Here is a 16758-nt window from a genome sequence, read left to right as displayed (position 1 = left end):
TATTCGACCGCCTTCATCTTTCCTCCTTCATCATCTCCTGCCTGTATACATTCGCATTTGTTTTTCTTATGCTTCTTATTAATAATTTGAGCTATGTTTTACTCTTTGACGACGACAACGCATTGTTTGCAGGTAATGTTTGTCTGTCTGAGAATCCAGCTGCCCGACGTTTCCTTACAAAGGATTGTGTCTCACTTACATTTTCGGGCGTTGTGTTAAGCACCCGTTTTTCACCACCCATCTTAAACCATCAGCTGGCACAGGTTGTTTTGTTTTTTATTTCCACTCAAATTGTTTTATTTGCTACATACACACCGAAGCAGAGGGAAGATCCCAGACGCTTGGCTTTATTACGGTGATTTTTCTTGAACGCATTCGAGAGCTGTCTACTCGCCTCTGCTTCCTCCCATTTTTCCAGCATACCTTTTGTAATTTTTATGATTTTTTTGGATGCCTTGCTCCAACATTTGATATGCGTTTTCCTCGCATTTTCTTTTTTTTATTATTGTAATTCATATAATGTAGAAAGCCGAGGGATATGCTCTTAGCTCCAGTAGTTCCTCTACATCCGTCGTCTCATTCCACTCAATATTTGCCTTTGTGCAATGCGTATTAAGCAAGAACAACAAAAGGTAGAAACCTTTTCAAGAAATTAAAAGGCAAACTCGGCAAAGGAGGGCAGTAAAATGACGAGTGGGTTGGGTGGAGAAAATCTCAAATCCATGACCGAAAATCCGTGGCGTGATGCACATAACCGCATATCAAAAGCTAAGAAGGATCAGCTAAGAAATACCCTGTTTGCAATTATTGGTATATATATTAAATATATATTGAATGTAAATAAGACTTATGTAAGTTCCATCAACTTAGGAATTATGATATTTTTGAATTTGCAATCTTCTTTTGTATAAGGGAATCAATAATTTTCTAAATTTATCTTTTTTTTAAGAAACCCAAACCCGACCAGAATTCCTTTTTTTAAGGAGTGTTTCCAGATATCTGTACACCCTTGTACGTTGTATACACTTTGCCTTAATCTACCAAGGGCATCTCCTTTTGTAGTCGGTTGCTGATGGTTTGATTCTTGGTTTGGCTGTTTTACTGTTTGGCTCCATAAAAAGCGTTAAAAGTTATAGTTATTTATTATGAATACGAAGTATCCAAGGGTATGGTGGAAGTGCGGATCTAAGGGACCTTGGCACATTAGGCATGCACGCATGGCCATCTTTTAAAATCAAAATTGCGTCGACCTATTACACCCGGTATAACAATGAAAAGCTTAAGGCAAAGGCTAATTATTCCCCCGTTTACGGCTGCAGGCAACGCAGAACAACCGTTAAACGAAAAGTTGTATTTTGTGAAGCTCGCTTTTGTGCGTGTCTAAACTATTCGGGCACGCAACTTGGAAGAAAAGAAGAGAACATTACAAGAGGGGTGCAAGGGTGACTAAGGCAGACAGTTAACAAGCTGCTTGTTGCTTATGGCGTAAGTCAATTTGGCTTGGAGCAAAGACAACACAAAAACTATTTGCTATAAGGGGTACAAGTTAAAGACGAAATGAAGAACAAAGCAAACACTTAGAAAAATAATAAGGAATGATTTTACTTGTTTCCTTTGCACCCAATAACTAAAGAGATTTTTATAAAACTATAGTAACATTCGATAACATTCTTGAAGCATCTTATTTTGAATCGATGATAAATTTACGTCCATTGTCTGGAAAATTAAAATGTCTTAAATAAGTGGAAAAGTACTTGGTCTAAAAGGAAATTTTAAATCTTAAAGGTGACTATTTTAAGTGCAGTATAATAGTATGCGAAGGCCATGTGTGTGGCAAACGAAAAGGGAAATACATTAATTTCAATTAAGGCGTTGCGAAACGCCCCATCGCTTCCTCAAGCAGGCGGGCGGCTACTTGTCCTTTCATTCGTGCTGCCCTGCGGCATCTTGAAGCTCATCGCTGCCCCGTTGTTCTGTTCTGTGATTCGATGTTCTTGTTCTTGTCAAGCGTGCGTTTTACTTATTATTTTGTCGGGGTGTGGGCGAGCATTATTTATTATAGTTGCACACAAAGGACAACAAGAACACAATAGCTTCTGTGGGCGACAGGGAAAGAAATAACACGAAATGATGCAATTCCCAGGTGTCTCGTTAAAATTTCAAGACGAAACATTTCGCAGGAAATATCAGAGCTGGGCTAAATCGAATGGTTATAGGAAGTTCTGACTTCAAATTGTTCAAAGCTTTTTTTTTTATCTTAAGAGCTAAGTAATCCAGGTAGTGTACTAGTCACAGGTATTTAAATTTGACTGAAACATATTGTGGTCTGTGCGCTTAAATTCTTATTAGTGGTACTTTTCTGAAATTTGTCAATAGTCGATGGGAACTGGCAAGCCCTACTGCAAACAAGCCAATTACTGCGGGACACTTTTAGCGCCAGCGGGGGAGCATAGTCAAAGCAGGACTTACAGGGCACAGCTGCATCGAAGGAAAGCGGCTTTAACCCTTAACAGCCCCCCAAGGAAGGTAACGACGACCGAAGACACACACATCCTTGACAACGTTTTCTTGTTGACTTTGGCTTTACAGTTCAATATTTATTTTCGCGATTTTCACGCCGTGTGCAGCAGAAAAATTGGTTGTCTGCAGAATCAAGGCAGACCGAAAAGGAGCGCCTGGAGATGTCCCTCGACTTTCGAAGCCGTCGCATGTGAACACAACAAACTCGAACGGACACATGCATTAGATGAGCTTAAATGTTGCCCACACTGTTGCCAGGACTCCCGTTCCTTTTTGTCCTTGTCTGCAGGTGTGCTCACCGAAACGGGAGAACTTTTTTGTTGACCAAAAACTGTAAGGACAAGCACACGCCGACTGAGACTGAAACACAAACAACAGGAGGAGGAGAAGTTTTGCTCCATTTGGGCAAGCAAGAGTGTAGGGCCGGGACAAACACATGCTCTGTCTTACTGTGTGTCCGACTGGCCCAATAAGCATTATGAAATTTGCAAAAACTTTTCCAATGAAAGCGAAACTCCAGACTGCCAGGGAGAAAGTTTTTTAAGGTGGACGCACCTTCAAGGAAGAACTCCTTGCTGCGATTTTTGTCTGCATGTGTGGCTATAAATTTGTAATAAAAACTGCAAACGACCGCAACGACTGGCGCGAGAATACAGTCATCAGGCGAAGGGTGCGGAAAAACGTCCCTTCTCCAAAATACCCCTTTGCCAACCCATCGCCGGCTTTTGTTGTAACTCATTTGACATTATTATGTGAACTTTTTATGGCCTCAAGGCTCAACACGCGCTTTGGAGCTTTAAGTGTATGGAGAGTCCTAGGCGCACACGCATCAATAAATTTCCTTCAACGGGGAACGGCCTTTTAGTCCTGTCCTATAGACTGGGATCTTTCTGTCAAAGCTTAGGGTAATTATTATTCTGGTTTATGATTTGGTTTTGGCGGCGTTTTTAGAATTCTCTTTATTACACTACCCATATACATTTTTACTCGACTTACGTGCGCATATTCCTCTGTTAACATATGTAAGAGGCCGTCTGGAAGGTAATTTAAAGTATTATAATATTTATGGCGCGTCTGATAGTTAATGCGCTTTCCATGTCTGGCAGTGTTTATTTGTCATCAGATCCTTTGTGGTTACGGCCATGTGCTTAGTACTGATTGGACTAGTTAGCCTAATGAGTCATTTCCCTGTAAGAAAGTCAGAAAATCTAGTCTGCTACGTAAGGGCTTTAAGGACATGCGGTCTTATTGAATGATAATTTAATGACTCCAAAATGTAGCCAACAATAAAATTAATAAGTTCAGTAACTCGACAGATTTAGGATGCAACAAAGAATGGATGTGTAAGACAGTTGTATAAATGTCAAGAAAATTCGGTCCAATACAATTGCCCCAATGTCCATAAATGTAAGAGAACACGATCTCAATTTATATTGAGTATTATACAGCAACTAAATGAACTTCATAATATTTTCATTGACAAAATTCATTTTGTCGTTTTTGAAATTATGCATTCCACTGTACTTTCACCCTTCATCTGCTTATATCTTATCATCATCTGGCTTTGTCGCTCTCTTAATACCATACATAAAAATCAAAATCATAAAAAGGAAGGCACTGCAGCAACAATAACAGCCAGGATTCGTTTTCTCATAGAAAGCAAATACAAATATTGGCATTGGAAATGCGATTGCTTCCGCTGGAGATTTTACCGTGTCTGTGTGGGCTTTCCAAATGCCGTAAAAGTGTGCTCTTAAGAAGCTGCGCCTAAGGATTCTCCTTGCGGTGCCTTACTTTACCTTTACGACGCTAATATAAATTTGTATTTACATTGCAATAATAAAAGCGGACTCAACTCGTGGTTATTCAATACCGCACAACTTGCAGCAGCCGCAGGAACGATTTCTGATTTATGGCACTAAAAGTGCACTCAAAGTAGCAGGAGCAACAAAAGTTCCGCGCGGCAGCCAATATGGCGACGTTTTTTAATTCCACAGATAACAAAGTACTTGTGGCAAAAGCCTCCAACGCAGCCGGGCAAATAGCAAATGGGGCAATAAGCTTGGCCTTTCAGGCGTCGTTTGATGGGGACGCGGTGGGAGCCCCTCCACCGGCAGATAAAAATCAAAACTTAAGCGCATGGGTTGGTGCAGCAGAGTGCAGTAGTAGGGCCGTTGCAACGACAGCGAAAGCGGCAAAAGGCTCTGCGATAACAATTTCTAATAAAACCACATGACATCCATTTGCCACCCCGACTTTCGTGGCAGAGAATACACACTGAAAAATGTCATCTGTTAAGTATCTATATATGTAATACCAACTTCGATTTCTTAACTTAATCTTGTAAGTCAAATAGTTAAGCTATAAGAACAAATGGCCCCTTAACCAGTTTTTCTATTCTATTTGTTCCTGAAATTAAGGTCATATATTAAGTGTTCTCTGGGCGTATTCTCGTTAAAATTTGTTTATATTTTAATACCAGTGTAGACTGTTACAGGGCGCAATTCGAGGATTATTGCAGGGCTGAGTTTGCCTTGGCCATAAAGTCGTATTATCCTTGGTTGTGGAAACCAGGCTAGGGCTCAGAATGCTGGAAAATTGCTAGTATTTATAACCCGGGCACGCACTCACACATGGTGTATTCTTGATGTGGTGCAACGATTATTTAATTGCTTCATTACTTAAAATGCCTTTAAAAGTTCGCTTGAAATAGGGATGCCTCTCAAAACTTTTGAAGCCGCAAAACATAAACCATAATAGATAAAAAAAAATTTTTTTTGAGGCATCCAATGCTGTCTATGCCAAATATATTTGATAGAGACTGAGAATTATGGTTCTGACCCGAGAAAAATATCTGATATTTAAGCTGAAGTGGGCGCAAAAAATTGAATTCTTCAACTTTTAAAAAAAACCCTTTTCTTTTTTGCCCTGCAGATTTGAAGCGTAACACTTATCGCTTATTGTGTGTAAACTTTTTGAATAGCGGGAAATGAGTCAGAGTAAATTTGTCTTTTCTGCAACCAGTTTTCTTGCCTATTTTTCTGCTCCTTTGTTATGAAGCCCGCGCAATTTGTCTTAAGTGGCCACCATATCCCTTTCTGAAGGAAAACCGCCAAAACCACCCTGGCAGCGTCAACAACATCCGACCCGCTCGTTGCGAGTGAAAAAGAAAACGGCAAAAAGTATGCAGAGCATTTGCATTTAGCATTCAACAAGGCAAACAAAAAATGAAGTGCGAAGCGTTGAAGCCGCGACAAATTTTTCAACTAACTGGCAACCGAAAAAAATGAAGACCGAAGAAAAAGGATGCGTAAAAGTCGGAAAAAGGGTTGATTTTGGGTTTCTTTCGTGCGTTGGCTTTTGTGCTGACAAATTCAGGCGTGATAAGTTTTATGTGCGCTTATTTGACTGTTTTTAAATAGACCCCACAAAAGGATCAGCAAAGGAGTGGACGGGGGGTGGCCTAAGGCTCGAAGGAGTTTTTAGGCCAAAGTTAAATAATTGATGTTGACAATCAACAAAGCAAATAAAGTAAAAGAATAAGGCGTGTACTGGGTGAATAAATGAACAAACGGCTGGTCAGGTCGCCTCCATTGTACTTCAAGCTCTTCATCTTAGAGACAACCTTTCCTCAATTAAGGCATTTCGCGCTAAGCAGTAAATAAAATATAATTAAATTTATTTCACTTGATATATCCATCTGGCGAAAAGAATAATACTTTTATAAATATTAAAATCTTATTAATCAAGCTCGTGGCGAACGTGCTCGAAAAAAGTAAAGCACAAAGGGACCAAAAGATAAAAATGTGTCAATTGGGAAATCTATTTTGCGGATTTGGGAGCGCACCACTCAATCAAAGGCTGAAATCACACATGTATACCGGAAAGGTGAGGGGCTCACACCTGAGCAGATGCCAGTGCCTGCTCCACGCCACGCCCCCTTTGCCCACGCATATTTGAGTAAAACTTTGCCGTTGCCAACGTCGTTGTCCACACATAAATAAAACATTTGCGGCCTGCGGACCAAGGATGAATCGGGAGATGGATGACCCATTGACGCAAAATGACAGGCAGCAACAGACGCAGAGGATAAGGAGAAGCAAAAGACGCAGGAGCAGAAGTTGGAACAGCAGCAGCAGCAGGCCGGATGCAAGATACAGGAAAATCCCTTTACGAGCGAGCGGAAGTGCGTACAAAATGATACAACCCCACTCCACCCCCAGGACCTCTTCGCCGGCGCCCTGTGTGCGCTTGGTCAAGCAGATATTCCCCCACTACAGCATACACCCGCAAAATATATGGGGGCCGCTACGTACACTCAGGATAATTCTTCTTCATGATAATTCTTTAAGTAAATAATTGCTTAAAGTACCAAATCTTTAAAAATAAAGATTAAAAAAGTTTGAGTTGATATAAAACTTTCTCTCTTTTGCAGGTACTATACAAGTCGGAATGGGCCGGATCTCATAGCGAGTTGATCACAAGTTATTGTTGTTTTTAAACATATACGCATAAACGCTTTAGAGCTGAAGACTTAAAATATGGTTTCCTTTGCAATATTATAATAACCGTGTTGTTCAGTGTAGAAACGCTTTCAAGATAAGAGCCAAAGAAAATGGCGACGGTTTGGGGACTCCTTCCAAAGGGATAAAGATGAGGATAGAATTGGGGACGGGAACGACGACAAGAACATTTCAGCGTGCAGCAAATTGAAATTGAAATTGGAAGAAGCAAAAAGAAATGAATTCTGGGTCGCTAACTGGCCAGCCAGCTGATGGCCAGACGTTCTTCCTACTGCGAAAAACTGAACCCAACCTGAGTTAAAACGCATTGCCTGGTGGCATAATTGGCGCTTATTTCCTGGACAGATGACGACCTCGTCTTTCCGGCATTTCATCAAATGTTTTTGCGCCAGTCGTTTTTATTGGTCACTAGAGGATAAAGACTGCTGGGGGAAGGGGTGATTTCACAGGAGTATGGCCCGCACTGTGATTGACAGCTGTAGAAAAGTTTCCTTTGTGCGCGGCACAGATTATGTATAAATCTCAATAAATTTCAATAAGCTACAAAACTTGTTTCCCGAGCTTTTTTGAGTTGCCTTTAAAAGTTTTTATTTTTCGCTCTCTTGTATTTTTTATGGCCCCCAAAGTTTTTCGTTCTTTAATTTCTCTATTGGAGATGCCTTTCCCGATAACTCCTCTTTCTCTGTGTGCGTAACTTTATCAAATGAAGCGTATTAGGGCTAAAACTTTTAATTGGTCAAATGGCTGACAGATTGTGCGCTTAAGTGATTTTTACCCATACACACATATTCAAAAAGTGAAGCATCATTTGCATGTGTGTAAAGTTGACTTTTGCACTTTTGGTGAGCTTCTAACAAACTATTTTTAATCGGATTTTGGATATGTTCAGTGCACCGCTCCAAATTGTGCAACGGTGTTTGTTAAAAAATAATATTAAAATTTTGGACGTCTATGAATTTAACTTTGAAATAGAACAACAACTTAAGCTTAATTATTTACCACCTTTAAGGGAGAGTCACTTTTTTCATCGTTTATCAAACTTAGTTTTATAAACTATTTTTAACTAGTGATTTATGGTATACCTATTAGGCTCTTCAGTTCAAACACTTATTCAAAATTAAGCTTAATTCATTCGGCATTTGGAATTAGAGTAAAATCAGAAGCGCCATTCCGTTCACAGAGCGTGAAATATATATTATCATGTTTTTGATAAGATATGCTGAAAATAATATAAGCAGCAATCCCATTGGCACTCCATGGCAGCAGAGACAAATGCACGAGCACACACAGGAATTGGAAGTACGGAGAGTGGGACACACTTGCTTGGATACACAGACACGGGGGATTGCTGGATGAATTCGTGTTGGTCGAGCATGCCAGGGATTCAATTTCTCAAAAGGAATTTTTGAGCACGCAGGGCACAGTGTGGCAGCAGACATCAGTAGACAACGAAACAGATTTGTCTAAGGAAAAATGAAGATAAGTAAAGCAAAGGTTACCGAGAACAACTGCAGGTAAATTACAACTTGAGTGAATTTTTCATGGCGTCGACAACAGACGCAAGATGGTTAGCCCTTTTTTGTTTGTGTGGCCCAGGCAAAGAAGACATCGAATAATCCCCCAACAAGAAAAAGTACAAAAAAGTCGAAACCTCAATGAGTAAGAGCCCGAAGATTTTTCGGGTGCAAATTAAATAAAAGTGGCAGAAAAAATGTTGCTAAATTATGCAGCAGCTTCAAGTAGCTCAAACCTTAGCCAAATTTAAACGCAATCACCGATTCAAAGACGGGGCCGACTTTTAACTGGTTCACATTTAGGAAGATTTTCGTTTAAACTGAAAAAAAACAATACTTCATGAGAGCCAAAATATAACTTAATACGGTACTTCTAGAATTCTTAACTAGACCCTTAGTGAATACTGATTAACTATTTTCGACTAACGGTTTTAAATTTATAATAAAGAAGAAAGGATTTTTCCGATTTTGATGAAATTTAAACCGTAATTCGGAAATATTTAACCATTTCTATATGTCGAAGAACTAAAAAAAAATTCCAATTTTTTTTTTGTAATTTTTTTCATGCAGATAGCTTTAAAACTGAGGGACTAGAAACGGACGGACAGACGGACATGGCTGGATCGACTCTCCTAGTGATGCTGATCAAGAATATATGTACTTTATAGGGTCGGAAAAGTCTCCTTCACTGCGTTGCAAACTTCTGACTGAAATTATAATACCCTCTGCAAGGGTATAAAAAGGACAATCAATATATAGCTGCGGCAAGCTTCATGTTTTTTAAACATCAGTACAACTTTTTCAATCGTGTACGCAAACTTAATATTAATTGTAAATTTTGAAGGGAAAATTTTATCTCACATTACCTTTTCTGCATGATTCAACTTATGGTATTATTTAAGCATTTAAATGCCAGTTAAACAGGCTTGAAATGGTCTCCAGTAACATTTGCATTTGCGATAACAATTAAGAGTTTATCCGCAGTTAAAAGGATAGATTACACCACCGACATACACTTGAAATGTAAACCTCTTGTCGGGAGTGTGTGCGTCCGGGTATTGAAGCAACAACGTTGTCTGTTCGTTCTAAAGCTAATTGCAGCCACTTCATTTGTGTCACTCGATGGCACTCCCCACGTGACAATGACAGCAGCAGCAGCAATCACATAGACAAAAAGACGCACGCTTCCAGCAAGTTTACAAAATATCCAAACTAAATAAACGGCAGAAAGCCACGTGAGATTTGCATTATCGACTCGCTATGCTTTGGTATGACAGAAGCATATGCAGAAAATAACAAATAATATAGAACATTTAACCTTCGTGCAATGGGACCGTGAATTCAGAGGCGACAGTGTGACCTGTGACCCTCTAGTAACAGTCACACAGCGCAGTAAATGTGGAATCCGACGAAAAAGGAAAAGAAAATAACATTTAGTAGTTGATGATAGCTGATATAATTGTTGTTGTTGTTGATGTAATTTATGGCAATATATTGGAACTTTTGGATTTTGAGAAAACAATAAATTGTTTTAAATCATCAAAAGAACACGCTGTTAACTTTAAGAAAGTATATACTAATTCAATGGGTTTTGGAACACTAAAAATTCATCCCGAAAGTTTGGGATGCTTCGTCAAACGTGCAGTTAAAACAACAACCAATTCAATATTCTTAAAAATAAATTTGTATTTACCAACAATTATTTTAAAAAATATTAATGTTTTAGGGTATAAGCGTATATGTTTAAATGTGTAACGTGCTAATTGGCCGATTTGGGTGCGTTGTTTAGTCAAACGTTATTGAGCTGTTAATTAATCAAATTAGCTGATGTCAGGCCGATAATTTTGGGCTTGATACTTATCTGTCACGTGTTGCGAATGCAATTGCAAAATGTTTTCCCCATACAAGTCAATTGAGCGTTAAATTATTTTTAATGAATTACACACAGTTCGAGTGAAGTTCATATTGACTGCATTTCCGGAAAATGGTCGAAAGCTGGGAGAAAGAGGAAGAGCAGAGAGCCGGAAAGAGGGACTTGGTGCCTTAAAATTAACACTTCTTAACCAAATTTGATATTCATGCATTTCTCATGAGAGCGGCAGAAGGACCAAGACGACGTCAAAATAAAACTTTATCCGTGGCAAAGTGATGGGCGGAAAGTTGTTGGCCAAGCTGCAAAGTCAAGGAAAAGTGCTAAAATTCCACAGCCAGTCTTGGTGGCTCCATCTTTTGCTCCTGTTTCGTTATTTTTTTTTTCCTTTTTTGTAAAGTGTCATTAACGATAAAAGGCGACAGAGGCACAACTGGGCTTAGTTTTTTTTCGTGAGAGACTCATTGAGGTCTGAATGTAAGCCTTTTTCACAGCCTTGTTAAAATTTTTGTTGCATATAATTAACATTTTTTTTTTTTTTTGACATGTTTCGCTTTTTGACTTGTTGTTAAGCTGTGGTAATACACATTTTCGGCTACGCTTGTCCCCCAGCTGCATTGCATATTATTCTTTCCTTGTGTCCTTGAGCATATTTGATCTTTAGTTTGCTTTTTATATCTAAGTTTTCTTTTCTTCTCTTTCGGGAAATATTTCAACTATTACGGAAATTTCTGTACAGACATTGAGGAGAAACAACGTATTTTTGGTAGTTTTGTATGCATGTGCGGTTGGGCTTTATTTCCACCCTCTCGTAATTTTCTTTATTTTAATTTGCATTCTTGGTCTTCGCAGAGGGTGGAGGGCTGGGTGGTAAGTTTGTCACAATTCAATCATGAGCCTGTTTTCCTTTTTTGTTCGGGGCTTTAATAAATAAATACGAGCACAAAATTACATTTGCCCCCCGAGGGGAAAAGGCAGCCACTCAATAACTCGCAAGGTGAAACCTTCTCTTCTTTCTCCTTCCCTTTCTCTCAGCCTAATCAACAACAATTCACTTTCACTCTCAAGCGATGCTCATACGAGGAATATCAAAAAAAAAAAGTACAGCGAGGGTGGAAAAATAGCAGGAATGAGAGAGTCAAAAAATGTGATTTGAATTTTTGTGTTTTCTTCTCTGGCCAATTTTGCAAATTTGCACAAAGGGGTGGCAAGGAGAGAGGAGAAGGCAGACAAGCAGTAAAGCAAATAAACAGTTAATGCTTTTATGCAAATTTATGCCATTAACACAAATAAGCGCAGCCCCAGTCGAAATTTAAAAACAATTTGTCACTCAAAAGTCACTTTTGCTTGCCGTCTCCCTTCACCCAAAACATTTCTTTGTCTTTTTTTTCTTTTTTATCTACCAGCTTCTCCATTCTCTACATGTGTGTGTGAGCCAGAAAAAAAGAAAAACAAAATCAAAGAACCGAAAAAGTGACAAGTGCAAAAGTAAAATAAAAGCTAAGGCGAGTAAGCCCACTAAAACTCATGATAATGAAGATGCCTAGTCAGTGTCCTGGTGGTGGAATGGGTGAAAGCAGGTGACATGTGGGTCGGGCAGTGCCAGTGGCAGTGACAGCAACAGAAGGCAAAGGGAAACACTGCCAAAAATCAAAGTCACTGAAAATTAAAAGTAATTTGTTAGCTAAAACACCCAAGACATTAGTCTGCTACAGAGGGCAAAATGAGGATGGTCGGGGTTGGGATACGACAAAATTGAAATGTGAAACTCATGATAAGTGGCATCAAGACTGCGAAAAATCAACTAAGTGTGGCAGTTATAAATAGAGCTGCGTGGTGGAAAAAGTCTAACGCGCGATTGTTATGCGAATATAATGGTACATTTTCAAAAAATAAAACACCATGACGATGGAACTATTCACACACCTTAAATGCAAAAGATATAACATTCTTCGATCTTACACAAGTTAGCTATGTAACAGGGTTTGATCTATTGAAATGAAACCCATTTTCTTCTTGGCCATAAAATGACCAATTGATTTTAACAACTAAACTTTTCATTTAACTGAATCAATATATTTTTCCTACTTTGTTTACTGAAATATTTCTAATTTACGAAGCTTTCCTAGACAATTACCAACGACTGTATGCTGAACAAATCAACTTGTATCCTTCCACCGCCACTTTTCCCCCTCTTTTTCGCGTTTTGCTGTGTTTGTGAGTTGATTTTCCACTGGCAGTCCAAAAGTATGCAATGAACAAAAACCCATTAATAATTGAGGAGCTTTGGTGCTGCCACTTTGCTTTGCCCCAAACTGCCCTTCATCCCACCACCTTCTTCTTCTGGCTCTTCTGTATGCGTTATTTTAATGCAGCATATATAAATAAAAATTACATTTAAATTACATTTGATCTTTTATTTAAAGTTTCTGATTAAATTTTGATTTTATTCCTCTCATTTCAGGTGAGTTTTGGTGAAACTTGATTGTGTAGCAACTGAGCGCGCGAGTTTAAAGGCATGTAAATAAATCAGGGCCGAAAATTATGATAAATTAATATTTATTATCAACCAAGAAGTGCAAAAAAAATTCAAATAGAAAATCTATTTTCATTAGGAAGCCTGCTGTCGAATTTACTTTTCCCCTGCCCTATTGGCCAACTACATTCTACTGCCCTCTTAGCCAAATTCATTCCCCTTGTTTATTTATTATGCTAAAGTTTGCCTTTTGCTTTTGTTCCTGTTCTTACGCACAAACTTTTTCATACTTTGAGAACTTTATTATTAACATGTTGGGGTGAACGATGATTTTAGACCCACTCAATACTGCGATATGCGATTAAATTTGAATACTTTTGAAAAATTCCTTTTGCCCCTTCACATTCAATTAAAATGCCAAAAGGAAAATGCTCTAGAGCGACATAAATTTCTCATTGACCACAGACAGCAACAACAACCAGGCAAAAGTCAACTTTTGCTTAAATGCTTTTGTGGCTGCCCCAGGAGCACACGCAGAGAACTGAAAAATGCAGTCACAAACTGGTTTTTATTGCAACCGCAGGAGGGAAAAGCAGGGCATCGCACATACCATTCGCAATGGACTTGTTTGCTGACTTTGCTTCTTGAACTTGGCCAAAAGCAGAAAAAGTTGCGTCGGCGCGACGTTCTGTTTGGCTTTTGTTTTTGCAACTGGCAGCACGCTCGAGTTTGACTTTGAAATTTTAATGCGCCGCCTCACAACGTGGCGATTGTTTTAGCGACAGACCACGCCATGTGGGAATGTGGCTTTTTGCTTCAGCCAACTTTATTAGGGTCAATAAACGCCAGTGCATAGATACAGACACTTCTAAGGCCATATCCATGACTGTGTGTACATGATCGTGACGTTCAATTCCCTACACCAACCAGCTGAATGTTATACTTCAGCTAATGCATGCCTGTGTTGCCAAGCTGAATATGCAATTTTTGTGGAACACTTTAAGCTCTTACTTGAATAGTAAGTAAGTAAGTAATAGTTACAGATAAAAAAAAACGTTTCCCAAACTATAAAGTAGACATTATTCATCAAAATTAGTAGTCGCTTTGATCTAGCCGAGTCCGTACGAAAGTAGAAAGTATTTATTCTAGTTATTCCACGCCACGCATTACTTTGTTTGAGCTCAGTAATTGGGAGGTTGTATTTTATTTATTTTCATCGACACGCCAATAATTAGTTGGCATTGATAGCAGTAACTTTCGACTAACATTTTATTTTGAAATTGGTTGACGGAGTAACTCTTATCGTTCTTGATTTTTTTTTGCATACTTTATTAAATTTATTTAAAAATTAATTTAGTAGTCGTCAGGCAAGTTAATTAGTTTCATGTTGGTTGGTATATTTAAAAACACTCATTAAATAATATTATTTCTTACTATTAATGTGAGGAACAAAATATATATTGAAAATAAATAGTTATCCTTTTCATAGTTTTGCATTTATCTATTATTTTTCACAAAGTCACTCTCTCAGGAAAAACACACTATTTCTCATCTGCAGACAGCAGACACTGATAAAACCGCGATTTCTAAACAGTTTGCTTGACATATTTACAGCATGGCTTTTTGTCTGCGATTTTTGTTACAAATTTAGTTGCAATACATGAGATATGTTACGCTATGCGACGCGACAACAAGTGTTGTAACTTTTCTCATGGCCAACAACGATCAGTCATCAGTCGAGTAAGTTTTTTTTTTTGTGGGGCCAAAGTGGTCAACGCACTCTTCCCGGTCTTGGGAGCCGTGAGAAGTTATACTTGTCTAGCGGCTCTTGTCTATTGGTCATGAAAGCTGCTCTTGGCCCAGACGGTCGCAAGTGGCTCTTGGTATCTGCATTCTTGCGAGGCCATTTAAATATCCAGCTAATCAGAAATCTCCACACTGGAGAAAAATGTCTGGCAACAATGCAGTTCTTAAAATTAAATGTATACATTCAACTTTTTTCAATTTAAGCGTGTATGTTTGTTGTCAGAAAATATGGGTTGTATTTACTGTAATACATTTCAAAGGCAAAAAATGCCAACATTATAAAAACAAGAAAGGAAGCAAACTTCGGCAAGCCGAAGTTTATATACCCTTGCAGCTATTGCTAAAATTAAATATTATTGAAGAAGAAAAGGAGATGATTTACTTGCGTGTATGTTTAAAAGCATTGAAGCTATGAAATTTGCAGCTCAATAATTTGAGTTCCTATGGCAGCTATATGATATGGTTTTCAAATTTTAATAAAATTAAAAGCGTAATTCTGAACTGTCAAATAATTAAATAATCAAAAAGAATTTCTTAAAAAAAAATACAAAATATAAATGTTCCTATGGGAGCTATATGATATAGTCGTCCGATCCGGCTCGGTCCGACTTATATACTACCTGCAATAGAAAGACAACTTTTGGGAAAGTTTCATGCCGATGGCTTTAAAACTGAGGGACTAGTTTGCGTAGAAACGGACAGACGGGCGGACAGACGGACATGGCTAGATCGACTCTCCTAATGATGCTGATCAAGAATATATATACTTTATAGGGTCGGAAACTTCTCCTTCACTGCGTTGCAAACTTCTGACTGAAAAAATAATACCCTCTGCAAGGGTATAAAAATATTACTGTTGGGGAAAATGGTTTATTTTTTATTCATATTTTTCTGTTTCCTATACGTATACATAAACGGAGTTCTCTGCACGCGTAGATAGTTGATCCGCACATCAGTGGTTGGTGTGCTGCCTGCTGGGCTGATTTGCCGCCGGAAGTTGGCCCAGCATCTCCGCTCGTTGGCTAACCGACTGTTCGCCGAGTCATCTGCTGATGCTACTCTTCTACTGCTGTTAGCCAACAGCCCAAAGCTCTGTGGCCTTAACAGCCACTCCCCTTCGTCCTTTCGCAGACTGGTGGCAAGCATATGGACCCTACCCCTTCGAGCTTTCTGATAGCCAAGTCGGCCCCTCCTGTGGTATAACAGTTGAAAGGTAGCCTCGCTTTCATTGCGTTTCCTAAACCGGTTTCCTCGCACACCAGTTGCGCATTTATTATGCATGAAATCGTGTGGCACGCCACTACTTCCTGTTGCTTCGCTGTTTGTGTGCCAAGTGCTTGGGGCTTCGGAGCTGGAAGCTTGGAGCTTGGCTCAGTGGCAGGCACTGAGCCAGAGCTCTTCGCCTCACACTCGCCATTTAGCTCGATTGCGATCAGTTTCTGTTGACTTTTCTCTTTCTGTTTTTGTCTTTGGCTGGCTCGTTAAACCTTGGCCTTGAGGCCCTTAAATGGCGGGCTATCGTTGAAATAAACAAAAGAAAAATCGAGTAAAAAATGATTGCAGCGGCAGTTGCCAAACTGGCTTTAGACAGCTTCTTTGCTTTTCATAGGAACACAGTGGCCTTGTCAAGACTAAAACTCAAAATATCACAATCTTGTTCAAGTCTTATATTTTTTTAAGATCTGTATTTTAAAAAGGATCTTCTCTCCAAGGGTATTATTCGTCTTTTAATAGGTTTTTCTGCCCTTGTAGGCCTCATTATCTCTCCGCCGACTTCTTCTTCTGAGTGATACATAATATCAAAATCGCGACTTGGCCTTCGCTTTAGTTGTCTGTCCGCTGGGCTGGCTTTATCTACTTCTGGTGTTTTAGCTGGCGCGGCTTAAAGCTGAAGCCTTTCTGGCCATTGGCTCTGGTTCGCTTTTAGTTTCATTCAAATTCATTGTTTGGCGCTGGCAAAAGTTTTCTGAACATTGCAGCTCATTAGCCGTAGTTTCATTTAAACCAATTCTGAAATGTACTCGCAGAAAACTCAGCGCTATAAAACAC

General features: G+C 39.1%; 1 protein-coding gene across 6 annotated transcripts in view; it reads left to right on the top strand.

Annotated features, from left to right (window-relative positions):
- The window catches only part of LOC108143115 (polypyrimidine tract-binding protein 1), a 143653-nt gene that overhangs the window by 37214 nt on the left and 89681 nt on the right, over positions 1-16758 (top strand). The window lies entirely within an intron of this gene.

This window comes from Drosophila elegans, unplaced genomic scaffold (assembly GCF_018152505.1).
Source record: "Drosophila elegans isolate 14027-0461.03 unplaced genomic scaffold, ASM1815250v1 contig_468, whole genome shotgun sequence".
Lineage (NCBI taxonomy): Eukaryota > Metazoa > Arthropoda > Insecta > Diptera > Drosophilidae > Drosophila > Drosophila elegans.
Note: the sequence above shows the minus strand (reverse complement) of the source record. Positions and strands in the feature narration are given on the sequence as shown.